The sequence below is a fragment of the Capricornis sumatraensis genome, chromosome 16 (genome assembly GCF_032405125.1).
Source record: "Capricornis sumatraensis isolate serow.1 chromosome 16, serow.2, whole genome shotgun sequence".
Taxonomy (NCBI): domain Eukaryota; kingdom Metazoa; phylum Chordata; class Mammalia; order Artiodactyla; family Bovidae; genus Capricornis; species Capricornis sumatraensis.
The window spans coordinates 35761468-35788709 of record NC_091084.1 but is presented as its reverse complement, the minus strand read 5'-3'; positions in this window follow the sequence as shown (position 1 = coordinate 35788709).

Below are 27242 nucleotides of genomic sequence, written 5' to 3'. Positions count from 1 at the left end.
TTAGGGCTTTTGCTGTTTGGAAAAGGGGAAGTCACTTGTAGGTCTGAGTAGAAGTGAGAACCTGGGGTCTACCTGCTTTTTATAGAGTTTCAATAAATTCTCCACTTTGTAGATCACCCTGGACACCCACCCTAGAAGTGCCATATTGCTGCTCATTTCTGCCCCATTCTCGAGCTCCATGGCGTGAATGTCCTAACTTCTGGGCTCCTCCTACTACGAATTTAAAATGTAGCTTGACCTAGTATATGAAATAGATGGGGAAACAGTGGAAACAGTGTCAGACTTTATTTTTCTGGGCCCCAAAATCACTGCAGATGGTGACTGCAGCCATGAAATTAAAAGACGCTTACTCCTTGGAAGGAAAGTTATGACCAACCTAGAGAACATATTGAAAAGCAGAGACATTACTTTGCCAACAAAGGTCAATTTAGTCAAGGCTATGGTTTTTCCAGTGGTCATGTATGGATGTGAGAGTTGGACTGTGAAGAAAGCTGAGCGCCAAAGAATTGATGCTTTTGAACTGTGGTGTTGGAGAAGACTCTTGAGAATCCCTTGGACTGCAAGGAGATCCAACCAGTCCATACTGAAGGAGATCAGCTCTGGGATTTCTTTGGAAGGACTGATGCTGAAGCTGAAACCCCAGTACTTTGGCCACCTCATGCGAAGAGTTGACTCATTGGAAAAGACTCTGATGCTGGGAGGGATTGGGGGCAGGAGGAGAAGGGGACGACAGAGGATGAGACGGCTGGATGGCATCACTGACTCGATGGACGTGAGTCTGAGTGAACTCCAGGAGTTGGTGATGGACAGGGAGGCCTGGCGTGCTGCAATTCATGGGGTCACAAAGAGTCGGACACAACTGAGCAACTGAACTGAACTGAGTATATGAAACCACCAGCAGCTTTCCCTGGTGGCTCAGATGGTAAAAGAATCTGCCTGCAGTGCAGGAGACCCAGGTTCGAACCCTGGGCTGGGAAGACCCCCTGGAGGAGAAAGTGGCAACCTACTCCAGTATTCTTGCCTGGAGAATTCCGTGGACAGAGGAGACTGGTGGTGGGCTACAGACCATGGGATTACAAAGAATTAGACAAGACTGTGTGACTAACACACACAGTATTTGAACCTAGACCTAACCTAGCAACTTTCCACTTTTCAAAACCTTATTCTAATTCCTTTCCTACTGTCTTTCACATTGTGGTTTTCTGCATTTTCATACTCTTGCTGTTATTTTAGTTCAGGACAGAGTAGCACTAGCAGAGGTGTTTAACCTACCATGCTTTACCAGAACTCTCCCAACCTCTTTATATATATATATATGTGTGTGTGTGTGTAATTTTATTTATTTATTTAACTTTGGCTGTGCTCGCTCTTCGTTGCTGTCTGGGAAGGCTTTTTCTAGTTGCGGTGCACGGGCTTCTCATTGTGATGGCTTCTCTTGCTGCAGATCACAGGCTCCAGGACGAGTGGGCTGCAGAAGTTGCGGCTTCTGGGCTCTAAGGAACAGGCTCAGTAGTTGCTCCTTGTGGGATCTTCCCGGATCAGGGATCAAACCCATGTCTCCTACATTGGTAGGTGGATTCTTTACCACTGAGCCACCAGGGAAAATCCCAACCGATTATTTTTTTTTAACTAGCCTATGAATCTAGAATATCCTTCCATAGCAGTACAGAGATAATTTTTTGCTTATTATTGTTGTCTGTAACTCATTTACTCAATCCCCTACTTATGGACACTTGTATGATTTCCAACTCTTTGCTTTTAAAATGATGCATGGCGAACATCTCTGTGAACATGGGTGATATTTTTGAACAATAAGTCTGAGTAGTGTAATTGGCAGGTGTGGCTCTCCAGGCTTGCTGCTGTCAGAAGTGTTCAGGGAGCAGCAGGTGCCTGGCCTCCTGCAGCTTCTGCCTGCACAGATCTGGTGTCCTGGGGGTTTGTCCAGCTGGTTCTCACTGAAATTTGATGCTGAGAAATAGCAGCCTTTTTTTAAGAAAAAATTCATGATGCAGATGGAGCCCTTGGGTCATTTTTAGAGCAGAGTATTAATCCCTGGATTGTACTCAAAGCAGTCAATGATGTGCAGCTAAAGATGAGGCGGGGCCTACACTATAGGAGTTTAAAATCTTTTGTGCTAATAAGAGAAACACTAGCACCGAAGAGGAATCAGCTGAACTCTCCTTCTCTTTAAAGCTGGCACAGAAGAGGGTGATCACATGACAAGGCATGTTTGTTCCGACTCTCTTTGTAGGCACCTCTGAACATACTTACAGAATAAAGGGAAGAGAAGAGAGAGATAGTACCAATTACTGAAGCCCCAGTGAAGCCACGACTGCACGTGTGTCGTTTGGTGACAACCTGTTGGTTCTCAGAAATGACTGCCCATCTCTTCTTCCTGCCCAGTGACACACACCTCATATGGCAGTAACCTAGTTCCCAAGCAGCCCCTTCCTGGCCTGTGCCTTCCTCCTGTACCTTCACCCGTCCAGTTTTTAAAAACTGATTTTACTTGTTTATGTATTTTTGTCTTCGTTGCTAAGCAGGCTTTCTCTAATTGCAACACGCTGGGGCTACTCTCCGGCTGCAGAGTGGGCTGCTCATAGTGATGGCTTCTCTTGCTGTGGAGCACGGGCTCTAGGTGTGCCAGCTTCACTAGTTGTAGCACATGGGCTCAGCAGTTGTGGTTCCAGGGCTCTAGAGCACAGGCTCAATAGTTGTGGTACGTGGGCTTAGCTGCTCCTTGGCATGTGGGATCTTCCTGCACCAGGGATCGACCCTGTGTCTCCTACATTGGCACGTGGATTCTCCACCACTGAACCACCAAGGAAGCCCCCGCTCTGTCCACTTTGAAGCTGTCTGACTGATCCCTGAACATCTACCATTTGGGAAGGAAAGTGGATGAGATTAAGCTATTTAAATCCATACTTCACACAGTGGGGACAGGAAAGCAGCTAAGAGTCCCAGCTAAGGCGCTGAGTAAGAATTTCTTTGCTTTTTTTTTTTGGTATTATTTTTATTTCACTCTCAGACTTGGCCCCACGTCAAGTAGGGTTACAATGCAAGGACAAAACAGAAACAAAATCACAAAGACAATATGGAGAACCCAGCCCCTAACATTTTCTTCTCAATGTTTAAATTCCACGTGGGTCTATTTAACTCCATTACAGAGAACGATGATCTATCACTTGTGCATTTTTTAAGATATTGATGTAATCTACTTATATATTTAAAATAGAAATCACCCATATAACAGGCACATTTATTGAGCTTTTATGTGAATCATCTCATTTGGATGCTTTCAGTTCCTTGAGATGGGTATTTTTATTATGCCCATTTGTTACCCATAGTTTGTAGGTAAGGAACTGAACCTAAGAGAAAGTAAAGACATCACCCATGGTATCACAGGCTAAGGCTAGCAAATCATGAAATATGAGCCCAGCATTCTGACCCCTGAGCTCATGTTATTCACAGAAATATCATTTTTATTTCTTCCAATTACTTTGCAGACTTTATCCACACCCACACACAAATTCAGTTACATTACAGCATACAAAGTGTTTTGTACTCTGCTCTCTCTACTCCTGCTTATCATATCAAACTTGTTTACACATTTCCCCCATCAGTATAATTGCAGTTTGCATCTTAATAGGCTCATGATATTTCATTGAATCATCATAGCATCAATTACCAAACCATTTCCTTCCATAGGAGTTTTATGTTTTCTGTATTTTTGATTAGCATAGACAACACTGTAAAGAACTTCTCTGGGCTCTCAGCTTTTACTTTAAAATCATGCATTTCCTTAGGATAAATTCCCAGCAGTGGGATTTGCGCACATTACCATATTGCTTTCTAAAGTGTTGTACTCACAGTACTACTAGTAGTTAATTAGTAGACCAATTTCACTGTATCCTTCATGAAACTGGCCTAATGGAACACTTTCAAACAGGAATATAAAATAAATGGAGTGCTATTATGATTATGTTTGCAACAAAAATTATTACCAGAAATCAAAGTGTTTTTGGAGACTTACGCCTCATTTTTCCATGGGTCCCTAACCTGTTGCTCTATAACCCTCATGTAAGTCACAAGTGATGAGTTTGGGTCCATCCCAGAATACCACCAGTGACATGCATACAACTGGAAAAGGCAATCTGATATTCAGATACCAACAGCTGCCACTGCAATTATTCCTTCTCCTGCCTTCCCAATTTCTATGCTTCCCTGGTGGCTCAGAGGTTAAAGCGTCTGCCTGCAAAGCAGGAGACCAGGGTTCGATCCCTGGGTCAGGAAGATCCCCTGGAGAAGGAAATGGCAACCCACTCCAGTATTCTTGCCTGGAGAATCCCATGGAAGGAGGAACCTGGTGGGCTACAGTCCATGAGGTCGCAAAGAGTCGGACACAACTGAGCGACTTCACTTCATTTCACTTCTCATTCATGGGAACAAAGAAATTGGGAGCATTTTGATTCCTACGTCCCCATTTCCTCATCAGTTCCCATAAGTCTCTCTTCCAATGTTGGTCCATCCTCTCCATTCCCAAAGCTACTAAGCTGATTCTGATCTTTGTCATCACTGGTCTGAATGCAGTATTATGACATGACTCCTTTCTTACCTGAATCCTTCCTACATATAGCTCCCCTCTAATACTCCTGAAGCACAGCCTCTGATTCAGTCATCTGTTGTTTAGTCGCAAAGCGGTGTTCTGCTCTTTGTGACTCCATGGACTGCAGCAGGCAAGTCTTCCCTGTCCTCCACTGTCTTTCAGAGTTTGCTCAAATTCATGTCCATTGAGTTGATGATGCTCTCCAACCATTTCATCCTCTGCCACCTCCTTCTCCTCCTGCCCTCAATCTTTCTCAGCATCAGGGTCTTTCCCAGTGAGTTGGCTCTTCTCATCAGGTGGCCAAAGTATTATAGCTTCAGCTTCAGCATCAGTCCTTCCAGTGAATATGCAAGGTTGACTTCCTTTAGGATTGACTGGTTTGATCTCTTTACAGTCCAAGGGACTCTCAAGAGACTTCTCCAGCACCACATTTCGAAAGTATCAGTTCTTCAGTGCTCAGCCTTCTTTATGATCCAACTCTCTCATCTGTACATGACTACTGGAAAAACCATTGCTCTGACTATACGAACTTTTGTTGACAAAGTGATGCCTCTGCTTTTGAATACACTGTCTTAGTTGATCATGGCTTTCCTTCCAAGGAGCAAGCATCTTTTAATTTCGTGGTTGCAGTCACCATCCACAGTGATTTTGGAGCCCAAGAAAATGAAATCTGTCACTGCTCCCACTTTTTCCTCATCTATTTGCCATGAAATGATGGGACCTGATGCCATGATCTTAGTTTGCTTAATGTTGAGTTTCAAATCAGCCTTTTAACTCTCCTCTTTCACCTTCATCAAGAAGTTCAAGATCATTGCTCTGCTTCAAAGCCTGTACCCGCTATCAGTCAACTCAGGAGTGGAGTCCAGCCAGATGCACTGATGACCTAGCGCATCCAGAATGTGCGGCCTCCTTCTGCCCGGCCTGGCTCCCCTCCACCACTCCCACTCAGTCCCCTGGAGGCCTCAATCCCTGGAGTGTGGTCTTGGCATGTCTAACAGGGTGCCTCTGCCGGGCAGGGGTTATCTGAAAAGCTTAGGCACAATCCTCCCGCTTGTGTTTCTTTATGTTCACTGCTTTGAATCAGTCTTGGGCTTGGGAGGGATCCAGAAGGTCTCTTATGCATCTTGAAAGCCACCAATGAGTATTATAACACAGCCTGTAAGTAGCTTTTCTGCCTGAAATCTCGCCAGATCCCTTTCCCTATCTACCCTCCACACAGCTGCTAGAATGATCTATGTAACTGCGGGCTGGGTCATGTCCCTCCCCGCCCATGTCCCTCATCTCTCTAGGGTCGTCTCAGGCCCTTTGGAAGCCGGATGATGCAGGCTCATCATCCCCGAGCTCCATCCTCCTCGCCCTGTCTTCAGCCCTCTGCCCCAGCCTTACACACCTCCTCACAGATCTCCAAACGGGTGCTCTTGTGTGCCTACCTCCACGCCATCCACAGGTGCTGGCCTCTGCCTGGAATATCCTCTCCCTCCTTCACCCTCCTGGCCAACTTCTGTTCCATGGCTCAAGTCAAATGCCACCTCCCCTGGAACATCTTCTGAAACCTTCATAGACAGAGCTAGGCATTAGTTATTTCATGAGACCATCAACTTAAAATTTATGTTCACATTAGGTTATACTGATTGGTATATGTACCAATATACGAACTCCTCTAGGGAAGGGACCATATTTGACTCATTTTGACGTTCATCATGTCTGGTACTGTTTTTGGTAATTGCCCCTGGATAAACGTGTAACCAGAGCCCAGCCTTCCCTAAAGAACCGGCCAGGTCTGCATCCCAATAACCTCAGGGAAGAGTCTAACTTTGTAGACTGGAAACACCTAGTTTGGACTCTAACTCCCTTACCCACTCCTCTCCTGACTCTGTTAAGGAACAGAATAGAAAGTTCTTGGCTCAGGAATGAGAAGCAGGAGAGGGACAGAGGATGCCCCCAAGCTCCTTCTTGTTGGCTAACCAATGTCACTGCATCCATGCTTCTTCACCCCGCAGCCATAGTTGATTTCAGAATGTCGACTAAAATACGGAGTCACAACCTGAAAGTAGAGAGTTGTTTTGTTTGGTGGGACTGCTTAGGACTCAGCCCGGGAGACAGCACCTCGGTAGCTCTGAGAAAATCACTCCAAGGAGGCAGTGGGGAAGTCAGGCTTGCAACAAGTTTGCAACAAAGGGAGAAGGTGGTCTGAACATCAAAGATCAAGTATCAAGTTAAGGAATATAGTATTCTACTTATGGGAAGATGCAAGCTTCTGGGATAACTGAATTCATTCCTTTCATATGCACCTCAGCTGCTGCTGCTGCTAAGTCGCTTCAGTCCTGTCCGACTCTGTGCAACCCCAGCTATCTGGGGCCAATGCCGTTTCCTTGTTCACCTTCTTGCAATCCCCCAGCTCCTCAGCAATCACTGGAGTGGGTGGTAGCATCTGCCAGATAGCAGGCTGGGAAGCCAGCATTCATATCTGGAGGCCAGAAATCACTGATGGCTGTGACATTTCTTGTTTATTAATATGGCAGGAGATATTTTCTCACAAGAAACAACTGGCTCCATCTTCCAGGGATCTTCCAGTCTCCCTGAACCAGGCTCGTGGTGACCCCTCCGGCATGCCTGCACCAGTCAGCTGCTCGACCATTTGGGTCCCCTTCCTTCGGCCCCTCCCGGGGGCTTCTGAGCTGCCAACGCCAGCCAAGAAGCCAGTTTTAGACTCCATGTTGGAACTGTTTCTTTGCTTTGTTTATCGTTGCCTTTGTTATCAGAATGGCCTGCCTCAGAGAATCCTGCCCCTCTGCCTGCCTGTTAAACTAAAGAGCCTTTGTTCAGGACTGTCCACCTACGGATGGCAGGAAGGAAGAAATTAACACACACCCTGCCTGAGGCTCGCCATTCTAGGAGATGTTTGCAAGATTAATGGCCTTTTTACTTTGCTTCCTCAGCTCCCCCCATCTCTGGTCTACGAAAGAACCTGGCATCCAGACCCTATAAGATGGATATTTTGAGGCACCAGCCTGCCATCTTGTCGATCAGCCAGCTCCCTGATTAGAGTCTCTTCCTTGACTCAATCCCTCATCTCTCGGATTCATTGGCCTGCCATGCGGCAAGCAGAGTGAGCTTGGACCTGGTGACAGGAGCAGCACGGCCCTCGTGGGAGGTCTGGGCTCTGCTCCGAGAAGCCCATCCTCTGGGCTTCCGTCTCTAATTGTTCCTGCAGCCGGAAGGGTAGCAGTTTCCTGCAGTAGCTCTGTCTGTATTACCTCATTGTCCTCCTTTAACGTTCCCTGTCTTCCTCTTCCTGTAACCCATTTACCATGTTGAATTATCTTCGGTAAAATAGGCAGTACAGTTTCTACTTTCCCGATCTGACCCTGATTGGTACAGAGAGAGAACAGCTGCCGGGGACGCTGATGTCCAGCTCAGTTACTGCTTTAGAGTCACCTCGGGCCCAGGCGAACTGTGATACTAATGATCGCCATTCACTGGATATCTGCATGTCGTTCACCATGTGACAAGCCTTAATGCATCACAAAAGACTGAATATATCGGACAGTGGCCAGACTACATGTGACAGCAGAATTCCTACCCACAGCGAGCAACTGGCACCGGAAGCCAAATCATAGCCTCTGCAGTAATGCACCAGAGTGGTCCGGGTTCGGTCACTGACTGCCAGCTTCCCTGACTTTTGCCTCCACTTCCAACTCAGAACTGTTGCAGGAAGGGGGGCCCCTTCCAGGGCCTGAAACTGAGCTCTTGTCTAACACTTGGACATGAATTGTCCGAGGAGACACATGTGCTGACAAAGCAAGAGATTTTATTGGGAAAGGGCACCCGGGTGGAGAGCAGGAGGGTAAGGGAACCCAGGAGAACTGCTCTGCCGCGTGGCTCCCAGTCTCGGGTTTTACGGTGATGGGATTAGTTTCCGGGTTGTCTTCAGCCAATCATTCTGACTCAGAGTCCTTCCTGGTGGTGCACGCCTTGTTCAGCCAAGATAGATGCCAGAGAGAAGGATTCTGGGAGGTGGTCAGACAGGTGGTGTCTCCTTTTGACCTTTCCCAAACTCTTCTGGTTGGTGGAGGCTTATTAGTTCCCTGTTCCTTACCAGGACCTCCTGTCGAAAAACAATTCATGCAAATAGTTACTATGGTGCCTGGCCAGAGTGGGTGTTTTCAATCAGCGTGCTTCCCCTAACAGAACTAAGCCAAAAAAGCCAAATATACTCCTTGAACCAGTCACATCAGATGCCCCCTGATTCTAGTCAGCCCACCTCTAGCTTCCCCCGGCAACAACCTCCAACCAGAGCACACAGGACGTCTTCCCCTTTCTTAATCGTAAAGCTTCCCACTCTCTGTCTGCTTATGCATCTCTGCAAATTCACTGATGGTTTCTGGCTCCCCCGCTATAGCAAGCTCTGTTGGTTCTCATTTGGACAATCTTCATTTATTTCCACAATTAGGTTAATTTCTTACTATCATCCAGCAAAACAAACATACTTATGTCCATTTTACAGATGGGGAAAACTGATGCTCAGAAAGGCCAAATATATACCAAGGCTGAGAACCACCTTGAGAAGGAAATAAAACTCAATTGTGTAAATAGTCTGGGATGCACTGAGCCCTCTCATTTTCTTCCTGGCCTGGGGTGTAGACTGTGGACCTGAAGATGAAGGAGGCGCTGCCACCTATGCATTGATCGGGTCTACATCTAGGTATCAGTGGGACCAGGGATCTGAAAGAATGAAAGAATCAGAGGACAACACATTTTTTTTGCTCTACCCACACGAGGTCAAAATAAACACAATTGTCCACATTCAAGAATCAGTCATCACAGTAACTTAGAATCTTGCAGCATTATAAGTAGGTGGCTGCCTCACTCACCACCTTCCCCAAACAAGCATCTCCTGTGCTATTGTGAAAATACCTATGGGACGCGGAGAAGGCAGAGACCAAATCAGTTTTATTTTTTACTATCATAAGAATACGATAGTAAGAAACAAACCTAATTTGTTTTTGAAGGTGAAGTGAGCGTCGCTCATTTATGTCCAACTCTTTGCGACCTCATGGACTATACAGTCCATGGAATTCTCCAGGCCAGAATACTGGAGTGGGTAGCCTTTCTTTCCCTTCTCCAGGGGATCTTCCCTATCCAGGTCTCCCGCGTTGCAGGCGGATTCTTTACCAGCTAAGCCAAGGGAAGCCCAAAAATACTGGAGTGGGTAGGCTATCCCTTCTCCAGTGGATCTTCCCGACCCAGAAATCGAACCTGGGTCTCCTGCATTGCAGGAGAATTATTTACCAACTGAGCTATGAGGGAAGCTTATAACAACCTCTACCACCCTTTTACTGAGCGCTTTCACTTTCACTTTTCACTTTCATGCATTGGAGAAGGAAATGGCAACTCACTCCAGTGTTCTTGCCTGGAGAATCCCAGGGACGGGAAAGCCTGGTGGGCTGCCGTCTATGGGGTCGCACAGAGTCGGACACGACTGAGGCGACTTAGCAGCAGCAGCAGCAGCACCACCCTTTTATCTGAAATGCCAGGAGGACCTGCAGAGACCTAGCTGGCCACCAGGTGGCACCAGCGCAGAGCTAATGCCGGCTCTAGCCTGCTGCTTGCCTAGCCCAGTAGAGAGGCAACCACGTGCATCAACAGAGGTCAGTAAGAGGAGGTAAAATAAAAACTGGAAATAGGAGCTGGAGATAGGGCTGCCCTTATAATCTCACAGTGAGCCTTTTATGTGATTGCGACTTTTATCATTAACAGGCCATTTGTTCTGCACCAGAGGCCTGAGTTAGCAGTGGATTAAGAATTGAAACCAGCTGAATGTTTAAACTACTCAGAGGAAGGTTAGAGGGCTTTCAGAGAAATGACCTGAGTAATCTCCCAGCTAGGTTAATGTAAATGAAGCTTTTCTTTGCTAAGCTTCGTTCCAATGCCCTGGGCTTTCAAAATTACAGGTTTTCTGAGGCTCACAGTTTAATTACCTATTTGTACAAAAATATTCCTTATTAAAGGACCAAGCCAACAGAAGTGATGGCAACATTTTCCCAGCTATGACCAGCTCCTGGAGGCAGCCTAGTATAGGTAAAAGAATCGGTCTTGGAACTGAACTGGGGTTTGGATTGTAGCTTTTCCTCTTCCTAACTGCATATCTTTGGGTGAGTTCTCTAATCTCTTAGGACCTGTTTCTCCATTAAATTAGGCACACTCTGCAGAATTGTAAGGGTTGTGTGATGTGTGGCATCTGTAGATGCCTCGCACATTGCATGCCATGTGGCAGGGTGCAGTAAATGAGTATCCTTTTCCCCAGTCACCGAAAGGCAGCGGAGCTTTGCGCTGATAATGCAAGTGGACACACTGTCCTTTGGCAGCCCGCATACCCTGGATTCTACTGCTCTGAAATCACTTCTCATCCACCATTCCATTTTGGCTTGCACATTTTGAAACAGCTGCCTAGGGCAGAGAGCTGTGTGGGATGCAGGGTTTTTCTTTAAAATGCAGATAAGGATAAACGCAGACCTCTGCATCTCGGTCTCTACTGGCACCTCCCACCTGGCTTGCTTTCGAAGCCCTGCACAGTCCAGTCCCAAAGACAAGCTCTCTGCTGAGATGGGAGAGGAGCAGGGTGAGTGCCAGCCTCCTTCCTGCTTCAGCTTTGTCACTTTAGAAACGTGGTGGTTGGGTTATGAGTTTGGTCAGGTTTCAGGTGGGCAAAACAGAAGGACGGGTGTGGTTTTCAAAAGCCTGTGGCCTCTTTCCAGGTCTTTGGGCGGTCAGAATACATCATGATCTCTCACTTCTAAATGCACAGCCAGAAAGCCAGGTGGGGGCCAGGCGCTGTGGGTCTGGTATGGGGCAGCAGGGAACACCTTTGACCTGAGTTCTGCAGACACGGGGTCAAGAGCAGGCTCTGCTACTGTTGTATAATAAAGAATTTGTCTGGTCTTTGTCCCAGGTTCCTGGGATGGAACTTTTTAAAAAATATATATTTATTATTTGTTTTTATTTATTTGGCTGCCCTAGGTCTTAGTTGCGGCATGCAGGTTTTTTTAAGTTGTGGCACGTGAACACTTGAAAGAAAGTGAAAGTGTAGTCACTCAGTTCTGTCCGACTCTGCGACCCCATAGACTGTAGCCTGCCAGGCTCCTCTGTCCATAGAATTCTCTAGGCAAGAATACTGAAGTGGGTTGCCATTTCCTTCTCCATGGGGTGGAGCTTCTTAAATGCTTGGAATTGCCCGAGTGATAGGAGTGTCTGTTATTCACGAGCCCTTTGGTCACACCTGAATTGCTAGTAATAAGCTGGGTCAGGATGGAGACTGGTTACTAGAAAGACCAACCACGTGACTAGAGGATTGGGACATTGAACCTGGGGAGCAGTGGGGGGCTGGAGATTAAGTTATCAATCATGCCCAAGTGATGAAGCCTCAATATAAGTTCCAGACACAGGCTCAGTGAGCTTCCTGGCTGTGCCGGGAGGGTTACATGCTCTGATTCCAGGGGGAGAGGACACAGAAGCTCTGCATTCAGGACCCTCCACACCTCACTCTGTGTGTCTTTTTTGCATGGCTGATCCCGATTCATAATGTTTAGAATAAAACTACAGTTGTAAGCATGAAGAACTGATGCTTTTGAATTGTGGTGCTGGAGAAGACTCTTGAGAGGCCCTTTGACAGCAAGGAGATCAAACCAGTCAATCCTAAAGGAAATCAAGCCTGAATATTCATTGGAAGGACAGATGGCTGAAGCTGAAGCTCCAATATTTGGCCCCCTGATGAGAAAAGTCAACTCATTGGAAAAGTCCCTGATTCTGGGAAAGACTGAGGGCGAGAGGAGAAGGGGACAACAGAGGATGAGATGGTTGGATGGCATCACCAACTCAATGAACATGAGTTTGAGCAACCATAGGAGATAGTGAAGGACAGGGAAGCCTGGCGTGCTGCAGTTCATGAGGTCGCAAAGAGTCCGACATGACATAGCTACTAAACGATGAATCATAGAATTTTCCTGAGATTTTGGAGTCATTCTAACAAATTATCGAACCTGAGGGAGGTAACAGGAATCCCCCAGGTTTGTAGCTATTTGATCAGAAGTATGGGTGGCCTGGGACTTCCCCTTGCAGCTGACATCTAAGTAGGGGCAATGTTTCAGGCGTTGCCTTTAACTTGTGGGGTCTGCTGTAACTCCGGGTTGTTAATGCACAGCTGAGTTGCAGTTCACCAGTAGGCATCAGAATAGCTCCTTACAGTTGCATGGTCTCTGGCAAGTCATGTCTGCGGTTCGGTTTCTTCACCTACAAAGTGAAGTTGGGGTGATGACTATTGGAACTACTCACAAGGAGATGGTATCAGGGAAGGCATTTGGCAGTCTGCCTGCTGATATACATGCCTGCCCCTGTTCCTCCTGACTCATTTGCTGACCTCAGGCAAGTCCAGCCTCCCTGGGCCTCAGTTTTCACATCAGGAAGATGGGCCTTCTGTTCCTATACCTTACAGAGTTTTTATACAGTCAATGAGATTATCAGTGTGAGAAAGCTTTGGGAAAAAACTCCATATTATTTTCCAAATGAAGTTTTTACTTCTAATTTCTAAATGCATTGCACAAAACCACCTGAATTCATTTTCCTTGAATTTGGAGTGTTTGGCAAGGTCCGATTCAAAAAGATAATAGATCGCAAGGTAATAAAGGAAATTCACGCATGGGGCAGCTCAAAGGGCTAGCCGGCCATCCTCCCTGGTGACGAGCGGAAACGAAGAACATGCAAGGTCTCAGTGAGCAGGTACTTAGTGAGCAGTCCCTTATGTAAGTACTGCTGACCTTGAGGCAACACTTGGGGGAAACAAACAGGGGTTTTGACATCAAAAACCACCAAGAGGGGCGGTTAAAAATGGCAAGTGTTGATTTGCAGTGGGTTTATTTTTCTCATGATGGTTAATGATTCTTCCCATTAACTCCAGGTATGCCAGCTACTTGTTGCTTAGTCACTAAGCTGTGTCCTTTCCAACCTCATGTAGCTGCATATGAATCTGCTAGTTACAGATGCAGATGGACAGGTTATAGTGATCTAGATGAGGGAGTTTTCAGTCTCTTAGGAATAAAGTCCTTTCCTTACTTGTTTCAGTTTGAGCCCTCTGATCAGCCTGGATGGGCGGTAGGGAGGTGTCTCTTCAGTTTGAAATGAAAATGCCGACCTGAGATAGGCTGGTTGTGCCCTATTGTGCTGGGGCCTTAGCACGGGTAGCCGGGAAAATGCTCTTCTATCCCCTCCCCACACACACACACATGCAACCTGCTCCTCCTCCTTGTGGGAATTTGGATAAGATCTTGATTAGTGGGATCTTCATGGAACCCACCCACGATGCTGCCCTCGTGGAAACCTGGGGCACACTCTCTTCCTCACCCCCTACTTCAGTTATTAGCAAGTTCAGCTCGTTCTACCTCTTAGAGATAAATTTGTCAAACCCATTTACTCTTCTCCAGTCCTTTGGCTTTGAATCTTGTTCGAAGCCTTATACCTAGGCTGAGAACTAAATTTGCCTTGGCCTTCCTACCTCTTCATCCCTCTTGTTTTCTCTGCTACGACCCCCCAGCAACCTTCATTTAGGTCCTCGGGTGCAAGAAGCCTGCTCAGACGATTGAGTATTTGCACTTGCTGTTTCTTCTGCCCAGAAGATTTTCCTAAATTCTCGTTGTTAGTTCCTGAATTAAATGTCACCTACTCAGAGAAGAAGCAACCTCCCCCATCACTTCTTGTTTTCTGCAAGACACTAACCAAAATATAAAACTACTTCTTTGCTTTCATATTTCTTTTCCCTCCATGAGAGGAGAGACCCCAGCGATCCTTTTAAAATCACTGAATTCCCAAAATCTAGAACCGCCTCTGACACATATTAAGTGCTAAATGTTTGTTGGATGACTGAGTGAGTGAATGAATAAAAAAATTTTTAACTTTGATGGCAGACCTAGCATTAGTAACTCTAAGAGCCTTTATTAACCAACAAGAAAAATATGAACAGGCTCACAGAAGGCTGTGAAAACTCCCAGGTGGGAACCTAGAAAGCATTCTCAGCCCAGCCAATAATACTCAGACAACGACTTTCCTTTCCTTTCTCTGACACGGAAAATGAAGAAAGATGTTAAGGAGCCAAAGGAAAGGGAGATTTGAGCCTGCAGATGGAATTGATGATAAAGACGAGGTCAAAAAAAGGAGGAAAAAGGGCGATGTGTGGTGTGAAATGACCAGGCTGAACCAGGAGGGGTGTTGAGTCACTTTGTGATGACTACAGCCCATCCCAATCAGAAAAGTCCAGGGCACAAAGTCAGCATTGCTTACTCTCTGTACTTGTCTAATCTCCCCTCCTCATCTCTCTCTATTTTCTTGTCTGTGGAAGAAATGAATAGACTTAAAGAGGAATCAGGGACGAGAAAGTGAGAAAGCAGGGATTTGGGGTAGGAGGGGTATATGGAATGATAAATAGCGCAACATCTATCTAAGTGTTAGAAGTGAGGGTGTCATTTTTAATTTTTCTATAGCAAACATATTACCAATACAAAATTTTAAAATACGAATTTTAAAATGTATATTAAAAGAACCTCAAGCATGAGGTGCAGCAAATGTATTCGCAGAAACCCACCACTTGTGCCAAACGTCACACATTCCTAGCAATGAGCACCTGATCCACACAACAGCGATGAGATGGTTCTGATCATAACGTTTATATCTCCCCAAATCAGCATCGGCTAAATGAAAAGTCACATGGCTACAGAAGCTCAGGATAGGAGAAACGACAAAGGATAGAAAGGCAAACAGACTGTTCACCAATGACCCTAAGGAAGTAAGTGACAGGCTCCGAGCAGGATGCAGTGAGACCGACTGTCCACAAGGGGGCATAGGCCAACCGATTGCAGACTCCGCAGACAGGACCCGAGTGTAGCTCTACCGGAGAGGAGGGAGACAGATCTCTAGACATGGATTAGCGTATGTGACTACTTTACTATAATTTAAACACAAAATACTGAAGGGTGGGAACTGTGACCATTTTCAGAAGTAGCTTCTCATACTACACTAACAGCATTTAGGGTCAACTCAGCCACAAGCGGGAAAGAATCTGCCTGCGGTTCAGGAGACCTGAGTCCGATCCCTGGGCTGGGGACATCCTCTGAAGAAAGGAATGGCAATCCACTCCAGTATTCTTGCCTGGAGAATCCCATGAACAGAGGTGCCTGGCGGGCTACAGTCTGTGGGGTGGCAAAGAGTCAGACACGACTGAGCAACTAACATACAACCTTCCTGCCCATCATGCGCAAAACTCAAATGAGGTTTGGTTCAGAGCCATAGGAAGTTGGGAAAATGACCTAAACTAAAAAAAAAAAAAAAATTCTGAATAGAGTGGTCTGCCTGTTCCAGTGACAACTCAGTGACAGGGACTGCTCCCAAGGGAAGACAGGTCCCCTCCTCCTCCAACACGACAGAGCCCATCTGGAGGCACCAGGGCTGTGACTCTGAGGCCAGGATTCGGACCCCCTCAAGATCTCAACAGGACTCAGGGCTCAAGTTCTATGCACTCCCAATCCCCTGGCGCCCAAGACCTAGCTTGACAAAGAAAGGAAACAAATAGTGTGACCAGACACAGAAGACCACATCTGCATTATTTAGTTACTCTCCAGATCCACGTCCATGACTTATTTCCTTCAGCTGTATTTGTAAATAATGAAGATTGACATTCCAGCACCGCACCAGCCACACACAATCATGTGCATGTACCCATACCCACCTTTTCCCTGGTTAACCCACATACACATCTTGGCCTTTATCTAGGATCAATAGATCTCAAATGTCGGTGTGTATCAGAATCACCTGGGAGGAGGGTGGGATGAACTGGGAGACCAAGACTGACATCTATACACTATTGATACTATGCATGAAATAGACGCTAATGAGAACCTACTGCGTAGCATAGGGAACTCTACTCAGTGCTCTGTGGTGACCTAAACGGGAAAGAAGTCCAAAAAAAGGGGCTGTATGTCCCTGTAAGTCCCGGGGGGCTCAGACAGTGAAGAATCTGCCTGCAATGCAGGAGACCCACATCCCATCCCTGGGTTGGAAAGATCCCCTGGAGACCGGAATGGCTAACCCCTCCAGTATTCTTGCCTGGAGAATCCCATGGACAGCGGAACCTGGTGGGCTACAGTCAATGGGGTCGCAAAGAGTCGAACATGACTGAGGGGCTAACGCTTTCACTTATAGCTGATTCACTTTGCTATACAGTAGAAACTGACACAACAGTATAAAGCAAATATACTCCAGCAAAAATTAAAAAAGAAAAAAGAAGCACCTGGGAAGTTTTTACAGCACTATTTGCTGGGCCCCACCCTGAACTTCCTGATTTAGGAGGACTGAAGTGGGTGTCTATGCTGCTGGTTGGGGGACCACACTTTGAGAACTGCTGTTATTGTTAACAGAGCATAGAGGGGTTTTTCTCCGTCTCCATTCACTACACATCATCCTGAAGCACTAGAATGCTCAGGAAGAAATACCCACCAAATGAGGAAAAGAAACTAATGTTTACTAAGATTATTGTATGCTCTACCTTCATTGTCTCATTTTACTTGATGTGCAGAAATTCTTGGAAAGTAGAATTATCCCCACCTTCAAATAAGGAAACAAAGGCTCCAGAGATAATTAATCAAGGTCATGCACCCACAAGTATTAGAGCCCAGATGTAATGTCTTCAAAGATTATGCTGAGTTTTCTACTTCTCATATGAAAAGTGGATGATCCAAAAGGAACAAAAGTGTGAAAATACTCAGCTTGTGAGCAAAAGTGAAAAAGCAGACAGTGTAAGAAGACATAATTAGTATCACCAGTGGACATGAGGTTGCCCCAGTGCCTCAGAAATACACAGCTCTTGCAAGAGATGGCCAGACTAAGCAAAGAACTCTCTGACGCTTAGATAAAGTAGGCACTCCAGTCAGCCTCAGAGAACATAACGTTACACATTATTTAGAAGAAAAAGTAGTTTCTGTTTTTGCATTCTGAGGAGAAGTGGTATTCGTATAAAAGGTTGTTGGGGATTTTTGTTAAAAAGCTTTTTACATTAAAAAAAAATTTTTTTTAATAGATCAGAAATCCCCAAGCTGGAGGCTTGATGAATTTAAAAAGAAAAACAAAATGTGATGAAATGCTTAAATGCCCAAGAAATTGATTAACACCCCTTAGAATTTTTAGGTTTATGCCTCAAATAAAGTGTTTGCTTTCTTACACATTTCCTTTCTGTTTTATATAGCAAATAATAAGCATTTCTGATTCTGAGACTTTGGATTGTGTGTGTTTTGCAGGGCATGAGGTGGGACTGTTTCTATTCAAAGTAATGCACTGTCAGGAAATACACTGTTTGCATGAAATAATCTTGACATCCAAAACAGACTAATAGTTGGTATGTCTTAGAGAGCAGCTAGACAGATTTTTATTAATAGCATAATCAGTCTGAAAAAAATGTGATTTCAGCATTGATTTGATTTCAGCATAATTGTGTATTAGGTTATACACAATTTAATTCAACCAACAGAGCCCGCTCTGCAAACAAGGCATTACTTTCAAGAAACTTGCAATTAAATCAGTAGTATTATAGATATAATTATCATAACTGTTATGGACTGAACATTTATATCCCTTCAAAGTTCACATATTAAAATCCTGACCCCTCATTGTGATGGTATTTGGAGGTGGGGATCTTTGGGAGGGAATTGGTCATGAAGGTGGAGTTCTTATGAATGGAATCAGTGTCTGTATAAAAAGAAACACAAGAGAAATTATTTTTCTTTCAGCCAAATGAGGATACAGTGAGAAGACAGCCATTTGCAAATCATGGAGCACATCCCCATCAGACAGAGTATCTGCTAGTCTTGGACTTCCCCATCTTCAGAACTGTGAGAAATGAATGTTTGTTGTTTAAGCTCCCAGTCCACGGCATCTTGTTGTAACAGCCTGAGCTAAGACAGTAACTTCAGTCCAACCAGGAAGGAAGCAAACATAAAGAGTGCTTCTTTCATCATGATTCCACTCATTTGTCTTTTTCCAGTCCCATCCCAGCTTATTCTCTGCCAGCTGCCATCTAAGCCATCCCAGCTCTCCTATGGACTTGTTGCTCCTGACTTTGGTTTCCCCGCCACACCGCTACCAGGCTTAGCTTCCTAATTTAAAGGCACTCTGATGCTGCAGGTCAAAGCCTTTCCATGGCTCTTGCTGCTCCTGCTAAGTTGCTTCAGTCGTGTCCGACTCTGCGACCCCAGAGACGGCAGCCCACCAGGCTCACCCATCCCTGGGATTCTCCAGGCAAGAACACTGGAGTGGGTTGCCATTTCCTTCTCCAATGCATGAAAGTGAAAAGTGAAAGTGAAGTTGCTCAGTCGTGTCCGACTCCTAGCGACCCCATGGGCCGCAGCCTACCAGGCTCCTCCGTCCATGGGATTGTCCAGGCAAGAGTACTGGAGTGGGGTGCCATTGCCTGCAAAGCTGAAGTGCTCCTGGCTGTCAGAGTCCCTCACAATTCAGCTATGAACCCCATGCTCAACTCCTGTCTGAGCCCACAGCCCCAGTCAAATTGATACATAGTATCATTTGAAAAGACCCTGATGCTGGGAAAGATTGAGGGCAGGAGAAGGGGACCACAGAGGATGAGATGGTTGGATGGCATCACTGACTCAATGGATATGAGTTTGAGTAAACTCCGGGAGTTGGTGATGGACAGGGAGGCCTGGTGTGCTGCAGTCCATGGGGTCGCAAAGAGCTGGACACGACTGAGTGACTGAACTGAACTGAACTGATTTGCCCAGCTTCCCACTGGAAACACGACAACACTGAGCGCCGCTCATCTAGTATTTGGTAGGCTGCCTTGAGAGAACGTTCGCTCTGGTGGATGTGCCTCGTGACTGCCCCAGCTCCTAAGCGGGAATTGGGGACTACTTGTTTTCATACCCTAAGTACTCAGCACAGGCTGGGTACACGATAGGCTCTTAATCAATCCACCCAACTTTGACGGGGGGCTTTCACTAAAGACACCAAGCCTTGTTTACATGACCCACACTTAAGTGCATCCAAGATAAATCTGCCTGTACAGAGTTATCTCAGAGTCTCTTGGAATGACATAAAATAATGGTCAAGAGTGAAGTCTCCTCTGGACCTCTCAAGTGGACGCATTTGTTGTTCCCTGATAGGATAATGCCCTGCTCCTTTCAAGGTCGATGTCAAGTGTCACACAACAATATTGCAGCTGGGTAAACACCCTTTCCATCTACTTGTATTTAGTTCTTAGGTTGGGAAGGCATGGCCTTCTACAAAAAGGACCAGGTGGGGAACTTCTTGGCAGTAGAATGATCTGAAACCACGCTGATCAACTGGGTGTGAAGAGCCTTCTGACAACTCTGCTAGATTCTTCTGACTAATAGTGGTTTTTCAACCCGGACCTCAACTCAAATGCACCTTCTGACTGTAAAGCTTGTTTCTCCTCTTTTGCCACTTGGTTTGTCATGCTGTTTGGGCCAAATGGCTACTTTTTTTTAAAGCTTTTTATTTTATATTGGGGTGTAGCTAACAATCTTGTGATAGTTTCAGGTGGACAGCAAAGGGACTCAGTCATAATATACATATACCCTTTCTCCTCTAAACTCCCCTCCCATCCAGGCTGCCACATGACTTTAAGCAGAGTTCCCTGTGCTACACAGTAGGTCCTTGTTTTAAATATAGCAGTGCGTACACATCCATCCGAAATTCCCTTACTATCCCTCTTCCCGCTCTTTCCCTTGGGTTATCCAGAAAGAAAAAACAAGTGAAAGTTTTAGCCGTTCAGTTGTGTCTGACTCTTTGTGACCCCATGGACTGTATCCCACCAGTCTCCTCTGTCTATAGAATTCTCCAGGGAAGAATATTGGAGTGGGTAACCATTACCTTCCCTAGGATCTTCCCAACCCAAGGATTGAACCCCAGTATCCTACATTGTAGGCAGACTCTTTACCATCTGAGCCACCAAGGAAGCCCCAAATGGCTGTTTTTTAAAACTTGAACAAAGGTAAAGATCATGAATTTCCTCTGATCTATAAACATAGTGTGGGTTATTGTTTAAGATGGACAAGAAATTAAAATAGCAGAATGCATAGAAATTGTAAAATGCTTCCCTTAGTTCTCTTCCTCTCCTTTCACCAAAAAGGCTTATTAGCTGTTCAGTTTCGTTCAGGAAAATGATGACATTTCACTGTTACTCTGGGAACAACAGCCACACAACACTGGCAAAATGGTTGGGCAGGCCTGGCCAGCTTACAAACAATAGCTACAAACGTAAATCATATATAGAAAATATATTACTTATTTAAGAGCTGTTGAGCCAAGGAAAACTTCAGCTGTTCATCAGTCCTCTTGCCTAGAATTGATTCCAACTTGGCAAAATTAGAGAATCGCTATCATGCCGGTTGAGTTTCTGGAATACAAAGCGTTGAATGATTCAGAGAGGAATTACTCAGAATTCCTGGCTCTGGAGAGTGGCGGCAGGGTCCTCATGGGTTGTCAGTATTTTAAAGTTAGTATTTCAGACAGATTATTTTAGATCTCAGGATTTTAGTATTTCAGGCTATCCGTATTTTAGAAGTCTTGCTTTGACCTAAACCTTTCTCGAATCATTGGAGACAAAACCTCACTCGCATGAGCATAATGAGTGGATCGGACTCAGTGAGATCGGGAGAGTTTTCCTCTCCCACCACCCACGACTTCCGGTGCCTCTGCATGTGTACTTTCCAAATTAGGAACTTGCAAAATCTGCTAAAAAATCACCAGTGCTGCCCTGTGCAGAGCAGCCGACTGCTTAAAGCCCAGACCCTCATCCAGACATCGCAGCTCTCCAGCAGGTGATCTACAGGGCACCCAACCCTCCCCCACCGCATGTCACCACTCCCTTACGTTTCAGGTAGACAGTCCTTTCTCTGGGATCACACACTTGCTTTGCTGCTGTGCCGGGTCTTCGTTGCAGCACACAGGACCCTTGATCTTAGCTGAGGCATGTGGGATCTAGTTTTCTGGCCAGGAATGGAACCTGGACCTCCTGCATTGGGAGTGCAGAGACTTAGCTGCTGGACCACCAGGGAAATCCCTCTTTGGCCACTTTTGACAGTTGCTATGAAGCAAACATGCAATTACTGATCACCTATTATGGATGAGGTGCTACAGAGACATTTTTAATAATTCATTGAATCCCAGTGAGAGTGCCACAAGGTCTTTGTCAAATAAGGAATAAGATTCAGAAATCTGCGGTTTGATAGTAAATATTGGATTATCCGTGACTCTGACACTTCTCACTGCAGATTTTCCGCCTTCTTCTGGTGTATCCTCCCAGCTCAATTTCACATCTACAAAGTCTATGTTTGCTCAAGGCCCAGAACTAATCTGCCTTCTCCTGAAACCTTCTCCTTTCTCCTTAGAGACATTGCCCTCCTTGGAGTTCATAGCACTTACTGAGACTTTAGTCCTTTACATAGGGTCTTGGGTTTCATATATATTTCATGCATGTATATAGTATCTCTCCAGCTAGACTGAAAGCTCCTTAAAAAGTCATGAATTTCCAGTCATGTTTACTCAACGCAGAGCACAGAGTTAAGTGCTGAATAATTTTCTTTTAAGGAGCATGACACTACTGAATGTGTCTAATACCATCCTTGCTGAAGTCTGTCTCCTGTACTTGAACTAATTCAGGAAAACATCTAGCTAGCTTCAGAAAAAGCAGACAGATGCTTAACAAGCAGTCTTTGGAGAAGGTAAAAGGAAAGCACCAAGGTTTGGATGTGTCTCAGAGACTTAACCTATCTTTAAATGCTTATAAAGGACAAAAAGTAAGGAGATTTGGGCACAAGCATTGTGGCCATAAGATTAGTCAAGTCCTCCCAGGAAAGTGCCCATTAAAAGTAATTATCTTGGGACCTTCCTATTGGTCCAACATCTAGGACTCCACACTCCCAATGCAGCGGGCCTGAGTTCCATCCCTGGTCTGGGAACTAAATCCCACATGCCACAGCTAAGAATTCGCACGCTGCAACTAAAGATCCCACATGCTGCAATTAAGATGCAGTGCAATCAAATAAATAAGTAAAAATATTTTTGAAATTAAATAACTGTCTCTGAGAATATCCATCTCAGTTGCCTACAGACACGTATTTGGCACCTACTCTGTGAAATAGCATCCCCTCCAGTATTCTTGCCTGGAGAATCTCATGGACAAAGGAGCCTGGCAGGCAAAGAGTCTGACGTGACATAGTGACTAAGCACGCATGCACGCTGTAGAAGACACCAGTGGGGCTACCAGGTGGTATAAGAACTTGCTTGAAAAGGATCTAGAATGTGTTTGGCAAAAGAGGACAAATACCTACAGAGAAAAGCAAAAACACCAGGGTGTATGTACTAGTTAAGGAATGAAGTTCCTTGAGGGCAGGTGCTGGTGGAGCTCAGTGCGGGAGAAACCCTTGCCGATATCACATCAGGAAGTCCGCAAGGAGGAGGAGGAGCTCGAGTTATGAAGTAAGAGCAGAGCTTAGATGGGGGATGGAAGTGGAGGGACCCTTCCAAGCACATGAGCCTCGAGCAGTGGTGGAAACTCAAATTCCTAATGAAGGCACAAAAACATATGAAGTGGCCAGGTCACATAACACCCTGCGGGCTGCTTAAGTACATCCCCCATGTGACACCTATCTAAGTATATCGCCTTTCACAATGTTGCGCTAAGGCAACATAAAAAACAAAAATAATCAAATGAATCAAATCTATGGCTACTAGCTTGTGAGAACTGATCTGTAGGAATCAAGCAATATGTGTCCAGCTTGATGTTAGGGAGTGTAGAAAAAATAAAACAGGACAAATTTAAAATGACTTCAAAAAACTAAATACTTACTTTGAAAGCAAGACCAGCTCACATGGAAATGTTAAAATGTACTTTAAAAGCATAGGGACTTTGCTGGCAGACCAGGGGTTAAGATTCTAGGCTTCCAATACAGGGGACAAAAGTTCCACCCCTGGTCAGGGAACTAGGATCCGACATGCTGTGCAATTGGCAAAAAAAATAAATAAAATAAAATAAAAACCACAATGCATGCAGGGAGGCTAAGTTGCTTCAGTTGTATTCTACTCTTGGAGATCCTATGAACTGTAGCCCACCAGGCTCCTCCATCCAAGGGACTCTCCAGGCAAGAATACTGGAGTGGTTTGCCATGCCCTCTTCCAGGGGATCTTCCCTACCCAGGGATCGAACCCACATCTCCTGAATTGGCAGGCAGGTTCTTTACCTCTAGTGCCAGCTGGGAAGCCCCAAAGCCAGGATAATCAGTGCTAAATTATCATCTTCTGACTAAACAACACAAAAGCATTTTAGAGACTGAAAATATTAGTATGGACATAGGTAGTTTCTAGAGGTCCTATCTCAGTAAATTTCCTGAGACAGCCCATCAAGGTGCAGACTTTAGTTTGGCTGGGTTTGCCCCAATTTCTCTTTCCACAGTCAGACTTCTTCCAACCACTGAAAAATCTCTTGCGAGTATATCAGAAGTGTTCAGTTCTAACCTGAAGCCTTTTACAAAGGAGAACAATTTCAAGGCCAGGGAGGAGCCACCTGACTCGGCAGCTTGGGGAGGTGGGAGAAGCTGGTGACGTCACCCTCCCACCAGACTCCATTTCTGCAGAGATCCACCAAGTGAGAGACACCAGGGCCAATTTGTGGGATATTAAAAGTGACAGACACAAGCACCCTGTGAGGGGCGTTGCAACTCCCAGGACTGAGTCAGTGAATTATGCATGAGGCAAGCTTCTAATTTTTTTACGGTTATAAAATCCACACACTCAGCCCATGGCAGAAGCAGCTGTTTTTAAACTGCCATTTAAAAGTCTGTCTGAAATTGTATGTGTCTTATTTTAACTGTTCCCAAAATGTTCCAGAAACACCGGATTCAGTCCCGGAGCTTGCTGAAAACTCCACCCACACGGCCGTCTCCATTATCCCTGTGATCTATAGGGACCTAGCAGTCCGCCAGCCTCCCCAGGATGAGTCAGCAGTACAAGAACATGACACGTAGGACTCCATCCCCACTGGGACCACAGTATATTCCTGGAGGTGAGTTGACTTTCTCAGCTCCAGTGACCTCTGGAGAAGAAGATAATCATCTCTGCCAGCAACTGAAGGAAGGCAGCTCCAGCCAGAGAAGCAAAATGAATTCAGCCTCCGAGGAGCCAATTGGCCGGTGACACAGACTTTTCACTTCCTGTGTGAGGAGGAGCGCGTGATGCCCCATCTACGTGTAAGGGATGAGTTCATAAATGAAGTCACTGTTCTTTACCAACTAGGTCAAAATGGTGAAAAAGACATCCGTAATCCAAAAAGCTACATTTACTGAGGATTGCTGTACCACTCTTTCAAGTCTTTGTCCTGTATATCTCCCTTTGTTCTCCCAAGCCCCTGGACATAATGATGTTTTGTCCCCGCTGTACAAAGATTAATTTTTGTAGATTAGAAATAGATTAATTAACTTTCTTGGCTTGACATGAAAAAGAAAGAGAAAATTAGTCACACAGTTGTGTCTGACTCTTTGCAATCTCATGGACTGCAGCCTGCCCGGCTCCTCTGTCTGTGGAGTTCTCTAGGCAAAAGCGATGGAATGAGTTGCCATTTCCTTCTCCAGGGGCTCTTCCTGACCCAGGGACTGAACCTGGGTCTTCTGATTGCAGGCAGATTCTTTACCAACGGAGCCACTGGGGAAGCCCTTGGCTTGACATAGGAAGAGGCAATGGCAGGACTGGAGCAGAGGCATTCTCACTCCACAGTTCGAGCCCTTTAACTCAGGCTTTACAGCCAGATCCAGGAAACATTTAGGACAGGGCTCCCCTGTGGTCCTGTGGTTGAGGATCCACCTGTCAGTGCAGAGGACATGGGTCTGATCCCTGCTCTGGAAGATTCCACAATCTATGGGGCAACTAAGGCACCTAGATAGCATATTCAAAAGCAGAGACATTACTTTGCCGACTAAGGTCCGTCTAGCCAAGTCTATGGTTTTTCCAGTGGTCATGTATGGATGTGAGAGTTGGACTGTGAAGAAAGCTGAGTGCCGAATAATTGATTCTTGAGAGTCCCTTGGACTGCAAGGAGATACAACGAGTCCATTCTAAAGGAGATCAGTCCTGGGTATTCTTTGGAAGGAATAATGCTAAAGCTGAAACTCCAGTACTTTGGCCACCTCATGCGAAGAGTTGACTCATTGGAAAAGACTCTGATGCTGGGAGGGATTGGGGGCAGGAGGAAAAGGGGATGGCAGGGCTGGATGACATTACTGACTCAATGAACGTGAGTTTGAGTGAACTCCGGGAGTTGGTGATGGACAGGGAGGCCTGGCGTGCTGTGATTCATGGGGTCGCAAAGAGTGGGACACGACTGAGCGACTGAACTGAACTGAACTGAACTGAAGGCAACTAAGGCCACAACTACTGAGCCTGTGCTCTAGAGCTCGGGAACCACATAGGAGAGTACTCCCTGGCCACTGCAACTAGAGAAAGCCTGCACACAGCAACCAAGACTCAGCACAGTCAAAAAATAATTAATTAAAAAAAAAATTTAGGACATATACAGCGATAGGAAACCACATGGTTATTCATGGTTGCTTGAGGGCAGGGATCCCAAGATGGTTTCGATGGAGCGGCAGCTGGCCAGTGTCACAGTATGAGGAGAGCTACAAGAGCTATCAGTCCAGGTACCATGGGAGGACAGGGGCCGGGTTAGGTAAGGCTTCCTGGAGAAGGTACTGCTCGACCAAACTGTGATGCATATATGGAAATCAGAATTGGAGAAGCATGTGGTAGATCGGCTGCAAAAATGTCTGAAATTTTTCATTCCTCCCTACATCCCAGCCCTTTGTGATTGACTTTGCAGCTCTTTTCATAGAAAGCAGAGTCTATTTCTCAAGCTTTAAATCTTGGAACTTGCTTTGGCCAATTGCATACGTCAGAAGTGATGTGCCTGTTCCAACCCTTGACCTGCAGATCTCACGTGTTTTTTTTCTCTCTCTCCCTCTCAGACTTTGCCACAGACATGTGAAAAGCCTGTACTAGCCTCCTGGATGATAACACCATGTGGTCCAGTCATCCCAGTCCACAGCTCACCAACCATCCTAAACCAGCCAGCTGCCAGCCAAACCAGCAACTGACTGCAGAGACCTCAGTGGGCTCATCAAGGTCAGCCAGGCCCAGTCCAGATTAGCAGAATTGCACCACTGACCACCAGCCTCATGAGCAAAAGTCAAAGTTTATTGTGTCATGTCACTGAGGTTCTCTGGTTGTTTTTTTATAAAGCAGGATTATCATAAAAAGGTAGGTAGGTCTTCATTTACAAGGCTAAAACCATCATGGTAGGGACTGCACTGTAACCCTACTACACTTTGCTTGTTTTAAAAAAAGATATAATGGGACTTTGGACTTCCCAGGTGATTCTGTAGTAAAGAATTCACTTGCCAATGCAGGAGACATGGGTTTGAGCCCTGGCTTGGGAAGATTTCCTGGAGAAGGAAATGGCAACCCACTCCAGTATTCTTGCCTGGAAAATCCCATGGACAGAGGAGCCTGGCCAGCT